A 14562-nucleotide genomic window follows, 5' to 3' on the forward strand; every position below is an offset into this window, starting at 1 on the left:
ATCTTAAAAATAATTGAATGATGAATTAATTTATTTTTCCTTCTTATTTTACAAATTTTTTTTCTTCCATAAAAATAATTAAATTTTTTTTTGGTAAAAAGGGTTTAAAACGCAAAAAAAATCTTTGAAAACTCAAAAAAAAAATTGTAAAAGAAAAATGGTATCTTGCCATAACATTTTCAAATATCTGTGCTCTCACTGCCATTCAATTATTGAAAATAAACAAGTCAGAAAGAAACGAAAAGAGCTAACTAGTCATATATTGGGTATTTAATGCCCTCATAGCACCACGCGACTTAACGCGATAACACGGGAGCAGGGAAATTTGACATTAAATAATATTTGACTGCTCCCGTGTTATCGGGCTAAGTTGCGCGCTGCTCTGAGGGCATTAAATACCCAATATATGGCTGGTTAGGTCAGCGTTTTGAAACCAAACTGACCTCTCACCGCCATTCAATTATTGAAAATAAATAGAGTTAGAAGGAAACCAAACTGACCAACAAAATTCCACGCAGGTTCACAACGAGTGCTTTGGAGCCATTTTCTCTGTCTTTGGTTTTTAACTAAAATGCTATTGAATTTGCTGGGGGTTTTCAGGTTTTGGGGGGTGTTCTTTCAAGGTTGCCCTGTGAGTTTAGTAGAAATTTGCTTCTAATTTGTTCAGGCGTGCGAAAAGAAGGAAGAACTTACACCATTTCTCCAGCTTTAGCGGTATGATGCATGATGCAATATGATTTCACATGCTGGCCTATCACAATATAGAGGAATGGGATCGGGTCACGTAGTGTTTATAGAATGGGTGTTGGATCTAAATCCTAAATTGCTATGGCTTATCGACTAACAAGGTCAAATGAAATTGCAGCAGGGGAGAAAACAAAGGTAAATACAGTTCGAAAGCCAAAGTAAGGAGTTTCACCACCGAAACTAAAGGCAGGAGCAATTCACCACGTTGAGTGAGATCTTGGTGGAATTTGCAAAACGATGGATTGGCAGATCTGTCCATATGACTTCATGAAGCTCTGGTGCATGAGGGTTTGAAGGTCTTGGCCTGGCTTCTGGTAGAGAGCGTCAAAGAGGTTGGCCAAGGGACGATGGGCTTGCAGCAATGGAGCATTTCCCAGTTTCAAAGGGTTTTGTCTGTTACAATTCCCAGTTTCAAAGGGTTTTGTCTGTTACGCAGGTTGTTGTCGTAGCTTGCTACTCTCTTACAAGTAAGTTTGGATGTCATACAAATAAAAACAAACATTTTCAGCGTTTTGTCTGTTACAATTCCCAGTTTCAAAGGGTTTTGTCTGTTACGCAGGTTGTTGTCGTAGCTTGCTACTCTCTTACAAGTAAGTTTGGATGTCATACAAACAAAAACAAACATTTTCAGCGAAATGGAAAAATGATAAATTATAAGAACATTTAGATCAATTATCAGAAATCTGCTACAAATATGTTATACACCATGCACATTAAATTAAATCTCAGTCATAAATCTTGTCTATGGAATCCAAGGTTGGAGATAAGCAGAAGAGCTACACCCTAAAGGAAATTGGGTGGATGATTGGAGGAATTACATTTAACTCTTATAAAAAACAAACATTTTCAGCCAAATGGAAAGATGATAAACTATAATAACATCTAGATCAATAATTACAAATCTGCTGCAAATATGTTATACACCACGTGCATTAAATTAAATCTCAGTGAGAAATCTGGTCGATAGACTCCGACGCTGGAGATAAGTAGAAAAAATACACCTTGAAGGAAATTGGGTGGATGATTGGAGGAATTATATAAACAGATTGGTGCAATCCCTGGTAAAAATACCTGAGAACGGGGATCTCTTAATCTGGTCTCTCAATCCTCTAGGCGATTAGTCTCTAAAAGCAGGATATCACTAGGCACAGTCCTCCATGACCCTGGAAAAGCCCTGATGGGGGAAAATTTGTGGAAATTTAAATCCCTTCCAAAGTCCAAGATGTTCATATGGGTCATCCTAAAAAACAAAGTTCCTATATGGGACATTTTTCAGAAAAGATCTTTCAATGGACCATGCAGATGCCCACTTTTCTTGGAAAACTCGAAATCCATTGACCACCTGTTTATACATTGTCCATTCATATTGGCAATATGGAAGGAAATAAATGTTGAAAATGGCAACAAGAAATGCTAAAAATAAAAGTGATAAAAATAGCACTGCTATAAATAGTAGTTTGGGTACCAGTGCTGGATTGGGCAACAGGGAATGAAAAATAGAAGTGCTAAAAATAGAATTGCTATTTTTAATAGTTCGGGATGGATTTCAATTTTAGTTAGTCCCTGGACTAAAATAGGAAGTAAAATTCGAATTTGAACTTAACAACTGTTTGAAAATAAATTAATTAATTCACCATGAGTTAATTAGTTGTGAAAAATCAAACATAAAGTCTATGTGATAACATGCAACAGTTTCTCTATTAATTGAGGAATTTATCCATCAGTTAAGGAGATAAGGATGAGTTCTAATTTGAGTTGTAATTAGTTGACTCAGTTAACAGAGTCAAGTCTAGTTAGATTGATTTAAACAGTTTGTTTAAAATAATGTGAGTTCAGTTAGTTAATACATGCTTGCATATAACTGCTGCACTTCAGATAACTGAAGATTCTCTCATGAATAACTCATGCATGTCATTTCAGACAGAGACTCAGTTGAGATCAGAGAAGGGACAGTGTACTATCAGTTGGATGAATATTTTTCCTATAAAAGAAGCTCATCCATGATGAGTATTTATCTCCTTGAGGACTGTGTAGTTGGATCAGAGGTTAGTGAATGTGTGCAGAGGCCAATTCACACAAGTGGCTGCACTAAACCCCAATCAAAATTGTGCAAAGAAATAGGAGGCTTGGAGGGCAGACCAGAGGTTAGATAGAGGCCTTTGACTGTCTATGAGCAGCAGAGGTATTGCAGAGAGAACATGATAGCTTTTGAGCTGATTCTTTTTGTAATACTGGCTATATTTCCACTTGTATGATAATATAGAGTTAGGTTTTAGGCTGAGGCTTTCCCCGGGTTATATCTTCTGTGTTATGTGTGATTGATTCCTTCTTATCAGTTATATGTGTTCTTATTGATGTTGCTCATGTTCGATTAAGCTTTCGCTAAATTGGTTGTAGAAGTAGATCAAGTATTTTGCTTTAGTCTATTGCATAATCTGTTGATCTACACTGGGAATTTCTATTTGTTATCAGAGCTAGCTTATTTGTAGAAAAATTCTACATGGTATTAGAGCAAATGTGATCAAATGAGAAGAACAATATACAATAGAGGAGATTTCGAAGTTTTGAGTTTTGGGCCGAGAGTTTGCAGAAAAGATATGAAAATTTCTATACAAAATTTTCATAAACAAATAGCAGATTTGGATTCCTTGCGGAAAAAATCTCCAAATTCAAAACAAAAATTGGCTTAATCAGAGTTCGGATGAGGGAGATATCGCTGATTTAAAATTACCTCTTTTTCCAGAAAATTTCGTGATGGCGGGAAAGTGGAAACAGATTGGTGTGCTAGCCAAAAACCTGTATGCACTTGAGGTACAAGATGCATGCAAAGCCTTGAGGAGCAAGGCAAATGTTAGATACTTGGTGGTTGAAAGGGAGAGTAAATTACCTCTCAACATGCAGCGCCAGAAGAAGTCTTAGACAATTGTGGAGGAGCCACAATTGGTGAAGTAGCTTCAGGAGGTTGTGGAACAGCCACAACTAGAGAAGCCGAGAGGAGACTAAGTGGAGGCATCCACTCATGTAGAGACCTCCAGTAGGGGGGAATTTCGATCCAAGTGGGCAGAGGGATCACATGCATCCATACCTCTAGGTAGGAGGTGGGGCGATGTGGAGTGATTGTCCCAAGAAGGTTGGAATAGGGGCAGGATCCTTGAGGTACCCAACCTCTTTGATTCGACTTTACTACAGGAGCCCCGATGAGGAGTACCAACACTAACTGATTGGGTAGAGACAGATGTAGATGGAGCGGCAGAGAGAGCTACAGTGCAGGAGTCCCAAGACTGTGTAGAGCTAGCAGGCTGCAACAATGCGAGAGGCATAGGAGTGTTGCACTAGTGCAGGATGGCACAGAGAGGTGTGCAATGGTGCGAGATGCATGGAGTGTTGTAGCAGCTCAGAGGTCAGAGAGGGAGCACTTTTCAGCAGCAGGTAGAGCTTCAGCATCAGAGTATGTTTCTAGCCCAACAAAGAGGTTAGTGGGGAGTTTTTTTGTTCCGAGAGTTGCTGGAGCAACCACACTTGGTAGAAGTGTTGCATGTAGAACATTCCAAAGGTACATGATCGGGTTCGAGTTGAATGCCTTTCTTGTTGAGAGGGAGTGTTGAAAATGGCAACAAGAAATGCTAAAAATAGAAGTGCTAAAAATAGCACTGCTATAAATAACAGTTTGGGTACCAGTGCTGGATTGAGCAACAGGGAATGAAAAATGGAAGTGCTAAAAATAGAATTGTTATTTTTAGCAGTTTGGGATGGATTCCAATTTTAGTCAGTCCTTGGACTAAAATAGGAAGTAAAATTCGAATTTGAACTTAACAGCTGTTTGAAAATAAATAAATTAATTCACCATGAGTTAATTAGTTGTGAAAAATCAAACATGAAGTCTATGTGAGGACATGCAACAGTTTCTCTATTAATTGAGGAATTTATCCATCAGTTAAAGAGATAAGGATGAGTTCTAATTTGAGTTGTAATTAGTTGGCTCAGTTAAATTAGATTGATTTAAACAATTTGTTTAAATTAATGTGAATTCAGTTAGTTAATGCATGCTTGCATATAATTGCTGCACTTCAGATAACTGAATATTCTCTCATGAATAACTCATGCATGTCAGTTTAGACAGAGACCCAGTTGAGATCAGAGAAGGGACAGTGTACTATCAGTTGGATGAATATTTTTCCTATAAAGGAAGCTCATCCATGATGAGGATTTATCTCCTTTAGGACTGCGTAGTTGGATCAGATGTTAGTGAGTGTGTGAAGAGGCCAATTCACACAATTGGCTGCACTGGACCCCAATCAAAATTGCGCAAAGAAATAAGAGGCTTGGAGGGCAGACCAAAGGTTAGATAGAGGCCTTTGACTGTTTATGAGCAGCAGAGGTATTGCAGAGAGAACATGATAGCTTTTGAGCTGATTCTTTTTGTAACACTGGCTATATTTCCACTTGTATGATAATACAAAGTTGTGGTTTTAGGCTAAGGCTTTCCCTGGGTTATATCTTCTGTGTTATGTGTGATTGATTCATTCTTATCAGTTATATGTGTTCTTATTGATGTTGCTCATGTTCGATTATGCTTCCGCTAAATTGGTTGTAGAAGTAGATCAAGTATTTTGCTTTAGTCTATTGCATAATCTGTTGATCTACAGTGGGAATTTCTACAATAAAATCTTGAGGGGCCAGCTTGTAGTCGACAAGGAGATATAGTGGAAGACTGTTTAAAAACTTAGATTCAAGCTAAGCACTCAAAAAAATTAAAATCACTCCCTTTGATCATAGCACGAGACATTTGGTTGGAAAGGAACCATGTGCTCTTCAAAAAGCAGGCCCACTGTTACCTCTATGTAGTCATGAACAACCTTGCTCTGCAGGACTATCTCTCTTCATAATCTGTTTCCAACACTGCTGCAGAAGAAACATGGTAAACACTTAGTCATCTGAATCTGCTAAAAAAAACTTTGTTTCTCCTCCTGAGGGGGGCTCTTCCTTAGGAGTTTCGGTTCCCACTTCTTTGGTTTCTACTTGTGGTGGGCCTTCATTAACTGATGTTGGTGCTTCTTCTTCCTCATCTTCATCATCGGATATGACTTCTATATAGTGAATTTTCCCTTTTCTTATACAACGATGCCCTGGCTCCCACAGATCTTTACATGTGAAGCATAACTTCTTACGTTTGAGCTCATTTCGAGTTGCATCGTCTAAACTGTTCCTTCGATTTCCTTCTCGTTGGGGAGGCTTCTTCTCCTTATCTCCTGGGGGAATATAAGGTTTAGCTGGGGCTTGGGATGAAGAGGCTTTGCTCATATCTCGAGCCTTCTTAGCTACTTCCTGGAAGGTGGATGGGTTAAATGCCCGAACCCATTCGTGCAATGGTTCAACCAAGGCTTCTATGAAAAGCATTATTAATCTTTCTTATGATATGTTTGTCACCATTACAACAATTCTCTCAACTTCTGTAATGAAGTCATCTGTTGACCTTGTTGGTTTTAGCATTTCTAATTCACTGAAATGGATGTCGGGGTGCTTCTAGTCAAATCTGTCTATCAAGCGTTGTGTTGAATCCTCATAAGAAACAATATTTGTGTGCCCTAACGTGACCAAATCACGGTACCACTATTCATGGGCTTCTCCTTCAAGGTGTAGAGTGGAAAATTGGATGGCATTGGTTTTTTCCATGGGGTTGAGCCTGAAGTAGGTGTCCAATTTCTGTACCCAAGCCCTTACTGAAATTTTTGATGATCCATCAAAGGAAGGTAAAGGGAGTTTACTTACCTTGCGAGCTAGCTCTCCATTGGGCTGTCCTTGAGGTATATTCCTATATCAGAAGTTACTGTATTCGTTGAAGGACATAGCTGCTCGAGTGGCCTCCTCTAATCGTGCGTAGTCCTTAACATAATTGTTTAGGAGTTGATTTGGCTCAATTTCCCCTTGGCCTACTGGCACTTGGTTGCTTGAAAATTGAGGTAGAAGTGCCTGGCTACTTATTTTTCTGCTGGTTGCGTTTTTTTTGTAAATAAGATAGTATATTACTTGGTAAACTGACAGATTACAAAAAAGGGTTGTGTGGGAAAGAACCCGACACAAAACCCTGCCAAAAAGCAAGTATTGATCTTAGCATACGCTGTATTTATAGTACGACCCAGACAAAAGAGGGAACAGAGTACAAAAGAGGAGCCCAGAGGTGCTCTCATTACAACATTTTCAACATTAATAAATTTTTTCTGCTGGTTGGGTTGTTAGGTGGGACAGGATTGTAATGCCCACTTCCTTCAGTTGTCATCCTATTGGTAGCAGCGACATTTGGTTGTCCGGTGAGGTGAGTGTTCAACATAGAAATTTGTTCTTGTCCTTGGGTCAAATATTGAGCTATCTATTGCTATCCTTGAAGCATTTGTTGTCCTTGCTGGTGCAATAGTTGATTCATCTGTTGTTTCCCTTGTATCAATTCCTTGAATAAGATAGCAAGGTCATGTTCTACTCTCTCTCCCATAGCGAAATGGTGGGTATTCCTCTTCTTTCTTACAATGACGTCGCTGGTATCCTCAGGAGGCATATACTAGCATACACCACAAGATGGCAGGATGCTTGTGCTCTGATACCATTGTAGTGTGATAAGGTAATTTTCTAGGGTTCTTAAACAGTTGGTACAATTCAACAATTCTCTTTTTAACACTTCACGAAGTAAGAACAAGACATTCTTCACAAACACTTAAATAATATATTTCCTCAGTTAGTAGTAGGTCGAACAATACATTTCAATTCGACAGTTACAACCTTATTTTGAATCAACAGATATTCCAAATATTTTGTAGGAAAATAATATATATTATTGTTACAGTTTCATCAGCAAATAATTCAATGGCATTTACTTTCAAAACAATTCATCCTGTCTACCACTTTAATTTCCCAGGGCTTTAATTCAATGTAGAATTTTAGCGAGCCCTACTACAACAATAAAAATAATCTAATATGGTCTTAGTGTCCCAATTGGCTTCCGTTTCATTGATTCATGGTAGTTTATTTTCTCTTAAGGCCTCGACGTGTTTTCCTAGTAGCTCCCAGTTATGGAAACTGTTATCTCAAGCCCAGACGTCGGGGTCCTTGCAGCCACTGTATAGGTTTTTCGAGAACCCGTTTGGAATAGATCGATGAGATTGCTTCAATGAGGGTTTAAACTTTTTCTCTTAGCTTCCGCTATATCTTGAATCCTTCACACCACCCAATCAGACCCTTCGCTGCTACTTTCAAACCAAGGATGCCTGAAATCCAAGATTGATGCCAAAGCAACTTTGCTGCCTAACCCAAAACTAGACGTCTCTGTATCCAAGACTTAGAGCAAGGGATCCTTAGCTGAACCTCACTGTTCAATTGATTTGCTATGCCCAGACTGACTCGTGTCACTGAATTAAACTCATATGGATTTGTTGTCTCGGGAAATGATGCCCGCATGAACTAGATGCCTTAGGAAAGGACCCCCTACCACAAAATGATCCCAGAGAGCTTCGCTGCTTCAGGAATTGATGCTTCTATGAGCTGGTTGTCTTAAGAAAGGAACTTACTGCCATGGAGAAGGTGCCCAGAACAATCCGTTTTTCCCTTCAAAAGATTTTTGTGCCTGAACAAAGGTAAAAGGAGAAGAAAAACCAACTAGGGTGGAATTTTTCATCACCGAAATTGGCAAGAGAAAATGGGGTCTTAAAACCCTTAGAGCTATTGCTCAAGATAGAATGAATTGATCTCCAATTGATGCCTCCAATTGAATCCAAGCCTCCTTAATTTATAGACTTCTATGAGGGGTCTCACTTCCTTAAGTGGTTGAGTGTGTCACACTCAAAGCCCCAACTTTGGGTTTTTTCGCCCAGCTTACCCAAAACTCGCCCAATGTAAGTTTTGGGTTTTTATCCCCTATTTAATGGACTATAGCCTATGGGGACAAATAGGATACTAAGTCCCCTTGGTCATTAATTCGTTGAGGACATTACGAAGATAGGCTTGTTTAGCTATTTGTGCCTTGATGGTAGTTTATGTTATTACTGCTCTTACAATTTCAAGGTCAATCACTTTGGAATGGTTTTCCTCTATCCACCCGTGAATTTCTTCATCATCACCATGAATAAATTTTGTTTCCAAATGGAGTGGCATATCTCGATAGGTGCTTTCCAAGCCTTGTTGAAGATCCTTCAATGTGGGTATAGTGATCCAAACTTTCTATATTGACATATGTTTTTTTCATCTATAGTTGAAGCTTCTCCTTTAGTCTCAGTGGTATTCATCTTATTAATCGTGGTAGGTATTCCTTCCTCATTTTGAACTAACTTTTCTCTTCCATTAACAACATACAATCCATAACCATTGTAATATCGAGAGTATATTCAATCACCTACAAACAACGTCTATGTAAAAACACAACAAAATTAGATTTTAGAAAATGTAGTATAGTCATTATCCAAAAAAAATCTAAAGAGATATTGTACTTGACACATTTTCTTACCCATGACCAAAATACAAGATAACAAGGAGGTCTAAAGGTATACTCCCTTTAGAAAACACCCATGTGTTTACACATTTTGACTACCTATCAAGTCTTACACTATATGCATATCATTAAAAAAATAGAGTATCTATGTTGTCTGAGGAGGCAACCAAAGTTGAATTAGACAGGGTTGCTAGGGCAGAAAAAACCAAGTTTACCAAGGATGTTGTAAGTGGAGCTATGTGACCTTCCACTTGCAAGATTTCCAACCATCTTCTCAAACTTTTTGTTTCATCATTTTTCCTTTAATTATATTCTTGTGTTCTATTAATATCTCAGTTGTTGTCATTATTTGGGTGGCTAGCAAGTCCAAACATAGATATAAAACCATAATATGATCCTTAAGCTTAGCCAGAGTGCCATCAGAGATAGGAATTATTCATCTTCGATTCCCTTGATACTAAAGCCAATGGGATACTTTGACTCCAAATCCGAACCACCTACAAGCTCAAACCAACTTTCCGAAGTTGAGGAAACCTAAAATATTTGTCTCTCCAATTGTTGAAATTGGAATAGATGGTGGCCATAGAAAGAGGGGTCTTAGCATGGTAGAGAGCCAAACACCTGACAATATTTAATGTGCACTCTGAGCCATGTGAACCAATTAGGTTTTTCATGGAGCTCACACATGTGTAAATACATGGCCCAACTAATTTCATGATAATGAATTGTAGTTCCTCCTGCTTGTAGAGCATTTGATCCCCAATATCCCATGCCATAATTGGATACCAACCTATGTTAATCCTTTTATTGTATTTGCTGGTGGTGTTCATGAAAGTGAAGGACATATTCCTTGCAATTTTCATAATGATTTCATAATGTCGGATCCCCAAGCTATGCACCAACAAACTCCCCTCCCCCCACAATGTGATCGGTTGTTCATCTGCCTAGCTAGCAGATTTGTCTCCTTGGGTCATGGACAAGAGTTACGAAACTAGGCAGATTTGGGTGGAATTATTCCACACAACATTCTTAGTGGATGAGATTGCTAGGTTACCCAATGGTCCATCAATCTATTGAGATATCAGAGTACATGGATGGATTGATATTCTAGAACATAGGGATTGTAAAAATGGATTATAAATTTAGATTTGAGGGAGTGGTGCTGAGATTTATGTGCCTTGTGATATTATTGGAATCTCCCACAATAATTAACTTGTGAATTGGGGATTTTTTGGCAAGATTCATACCTTGTAACAATGCATACAACTTTGCTTGGTTATTTTAAGATGTGCCCAAACTCGAGGAATAGGCTTGCCAAATTTGTCCACTAGGGCCAATTAATGCCCCCCTCACCTGTCACAACTGGGTTTTTTTTTAAAGCCATGTCAAAAGAAAGGAAGTATGAATCCCAAAATGTTAACCTTTCTCGATAACTTTCTCTGGAGGAATAATTTCCGGTGTTGTTCCTAAGAGGACAAGGGGAAAGTTGAGGATGAATATTGGATTCATCCATCCATCTTGTTTCATATGAATCCAAGAATTAAGGCCGATATAACTTGGGGCATTTGATTCAAATATGTTTCGCTGGTAGGGATTTAACTCTATCAGCTACTAGTGTTGGATTAGTCTAAATGTCTTGTAATATAGCTTTGTTACATGTATGCCAAGGTTTCCAACACACATACTTGGGGAGTGCCATCTAAAGTCGTTTAAAAGGGGCTTGCTTCTAAATGAATTGAGATAATGTTGGTGCTAAGCTTCAAAAACATGAAGGGGAGATTCACATTCTAAAAAAAGAGGACATGGGGGAGGGTTGCAAGGAAGACCTGAGATTCATAACCAAGCTTCATTGTGTAATTAGATGAGCCCCAGTCCTTATATTTTTTTTACTTGGAGTTGGGTGCACAACCAGATAAAACTAAAATAATTAGAGGAGCAAGATTCTTAAGTTGGAAGGAATCAAGCCCAAGTTCCAACCACACCAGGAACCTTCCAAGGTTTAGAATGAGGAAGAGCAAGGTCAGTTCAGTTCAATTCATAACCAAGCTCTGAGTGAAAGATAGAACTTCTCCTTGATTCCATTCAACGTAAAATGAACATCTTCACCTACAATTTTATCATTTTCCTTACAATTGAAAAGTCCCCATTCTCCAGCTTTTCCGTGTTGAGGGTTGTTGTCTTGGATTTTCCCAGAATTGCTCTTTAACTCTGAATTTTTCCTGGAGGTAGGAGGTAGATCACCTCAGTTCTTAGCAGGAATCCAGAATGGATTAAGTATGAGTATTGCAGAGCTACTTTGAAACAGTTAAATCCAGAAAATTAAGTATGGGTATTGCATAGCTGAAATAAAGTCAAAATAATATATATAATCTAGAGCTTGAACATTGTTGATCAATATGGCACCCTTGGCCAACAACTTGGGATGTACCTCATCAACCCACATGGTGCAAAAAATGAGCATTCAACAGAGGCATGGCTCAAAAACATACTTATACCTAATCTTCCAGAAGGTGAATAAGGCAAAAACTTTTGAGCACTGTCAAATCCAAATGAAGGATGACCAAACCAAATAATTGCAATCTCCAAAAAATGTGGCACACCAGTGAAGCTTTTCTTGAAGAAAAATATAGTAATGGTCTTGAATGAATGTCCAATTACTCTTGGCAAATTGACACTCCCAAAGGAGGTGTTTCACCATTCCATAACAATGACACTCCCAAAGGAGGTGTTTCACCATTCCATAACAATGACACCCCCAAAGTAGGTGTTTCACCATTCCATAACGATGAAACCCCCAAAGGAGGTGTTTCATCATTTCAACATGTTTCCTCCCATAGTAGTGCCTTAGATGGTCATGTGGGAGGACTTCGAATGCAACTTTTAAATGCAGATTTGGGCTTTAGTCAATGTGCCAATGTTAAGTGCATACTTGAAAACTTTCTCCGAATCGTGGAAACCACTGGTAGAACACCAACTTCTTCTACTTGTTCACATTCTGGTTTTAGACTAAAGACATGTTATATTTGCAGACAAGGCAGCATATTCCATAATGGGAACCTGTCTCAATTTGGGAAATTTAAGGCAGGGCTCTTAAATTCTACAGGTCTTATAGGTAAAGTCTATTTAATGCTTGTTTCAATGCCAGAAGTGAAGAAGTTAGCTGCTAAGCAACAAAAAACATCATCAATCAGGTCCAACATGGCCTTGTAAATTCACAAAAAAGGAGAGAGAGAATGTTCATTTTCAAAAAGATGTATGTTCATTTTTTACATCGCCCTATCCAATATCACTTTCTTGTGGGTATTTTTGGCATGCAAACTAGGTGAAGGTAGAACACATCATGGAGAACTTACCTACAATATTAGATTGGCATAAACACATACTTTTAACATACATGAGGTTGCTTCATCAACAAGCAGTCTCTGGTTTTTTCTGGTTTTTGTTACTTCAGTAGGTGCTTCAGTTTGCATGTGATCATAATGAGATCCTATAGTGTTTGTGAATAAAACCCAAAAATTTCAGGGATTTTGAGGAGAACCCAGAATTAGGGCATCATATATTATTGGTTATGAGGGCAGGTTGTGGACTGATTTTCTATTTTCTATCTTTTTGTGGTTTATATGGTCTTCCAACAGACAGTGTAGTTATTCCTTGAACTTTTGAGCTGAACATAGGAGTTGCTAGTGTGCCTCTGATGCTCGATGTATCACAGGTTCATGGAGGACCTTATGCAGATGTCTGTGGAGAAAATCTAATGGATTTTATGTGCCTTGCATAATGACTTTATAACAACAATTGGCTTGGCCTATCTTGGCTGAAATAGGTGCTTTTCTTGTGGAGTACTTTTGAGAATTATGGAAGAATTTATGTGTGGTGTCTTGCTGCTATTTTGGAGTGCCTATCTTGTGCATTAGTGGATCTTCTTCTATTATTGTCTATATGTCCTTGACACTTTTTCCATTAAATATATGAGCTAAAATAGGAAGACAAAGTGTTTTGGTTGATGAAGTTACCATCAGATTCGTTTTAAGGGAGGTTCCATATTTGTCTCTGGCAGGTTGGCATTGTTCCTGGTGGGGTTACATGCTAATTTGAGGATGCTTGTTTTGGAAAATGGAAGTGCCCTATCTTGGGGTTTCACCATGCTTTGAATGATCTATTTTTCATGGAGAAAAGGAGGCACCTAGGTGCATGTGCTTTTGATGGAGATCTATTCATGGTTGTCCACTTGTGCTTTTTCAGGAGTTATATGCTTGGTATGGATGGAACCTTATGTAAGTGTGCTTTAAGGTGATTTTGCTGATTTACTCAGGGAGAGGAAGGTTGATGCATGCTAAGTTGAGGATATTTTTCTTGACTATATTGGACCACCCTGTTTGAGGAGTGATGCATGCTATCATTGGAAGCTTTGTTATGTTATTGGAGATTATCTATTCTTATCCATATAGATTGGCCTACTTGGACTCCGTCTCTTGCTTTTCATGAATGCACATGAGTATGAGGATCAGATCATCCATATTAGGGTTTCTTTGACTTTCAGTTTCTTTTTCTTTTTGATCCATGGCAGATACATGTGACCTTGCATGACACCTATTCTTGGGTAGAGTTATTATTGGGATTATGCTTCTTCAAGTATAAGAGGAGGAGAAGGTTAGTAGACAATGGATTGGTTACTTTTGTTTCCAGTTCCACCTTTCCTCTTCATTCATCCACAGTTCTTGTCCCTTTCATATTAGATTACTCAATGCACTTAGTTGTTTGGTATTGATTCCTCAGGCCTGCTATTGACATGGTTAGTGATGACCTCTGAATAGTAGAATTGAAATAATCTTGAGCAGTGTTGGCAGTGTGAAACCTATTAAAATCTCTTGGAGCAATGTTATTCTGCCTATGGACATTATACTTGTCTACAACTTTGTCAATGAAGAATACTCTCTTGGCAGCCATATGATGTTTCAGGTGTACTCTTTGGTTTATAATGATGATTTTCTGAACTGGCAGTTTTGACTATATCACTTCCCTTATTCAAGAAACCTTTACTTCAAGTACTTAAGTGTTATGATTCACTTCTTTTTGGGTGTGTATCGTTGACCCAATTTACATATTTCAGTGAATGCCACTAGGGATGCCCTCTTAACACTAGAATGCACTGGTTCTAATGTGAGAGAAGTTTGCTGGTGACAGGGCATTCTTCTTGATTGTTCCATTTGATTCTTAGTTGTTAGGTTGATGATAGAACCTTGTAAGGACAATTTTGAGTGATAAAAAAACCAATAGACATGTCAATTTGCCTAAAATATATGACATTTTGTAGCATGCGTTATCATCTATGTACTCTAAAA

At 38.4% G+C, this 14562-nt stretch overlaps 1 long non-coding RNA gene across 3 annotated transcripts; it reads left to right on the forward strand.

Annotated features, from left to right (window-relative positions):
• The first annotated feature begins 435 nt into the window (after positions 1-435).
• LOC149209759 (uncharacterized) lies at positions 436-14230 on the forward strand. 3 transcript variants are annotated; one of them, XR_016252883.1, is made up of 3 exons: positions 436-1183; positions 13278-13335; positions 13463-14230. It is a non-coding gene; the product is annotated as an uncharacterized LOC149209759 (long non-coding RNA). The 3 variants fall into 3 exon arrangements; XR_016252884.1 differs by having other exon boundaries at positions 436-1214; positions 13278-14230; XR_016252885.1 differs by lacking the exon at positions 436-1183 and adding an exon at positions 1254-1337 and having other exon boundaries at positions 13278-14230.
• The last annotated feature ends 332 nt before the right edge of the window (positions 14231-14562 follow it).

This window comes from Pinus tabuliformis, chromosome 1_2, assembly GCF_031772625.1.
Source record: "Pinus tabuliformis cultivar Carrire ecotype Pingquan chromosome 1_2, CPIR1, whole genome shotgun sequence".
Lineage (NCBI taxonomy): Eukaryota > Viridiplantae > Streptophyta > Pinopsida > Pinales > Pinaceae > Pinus > Pinus tabuliformis.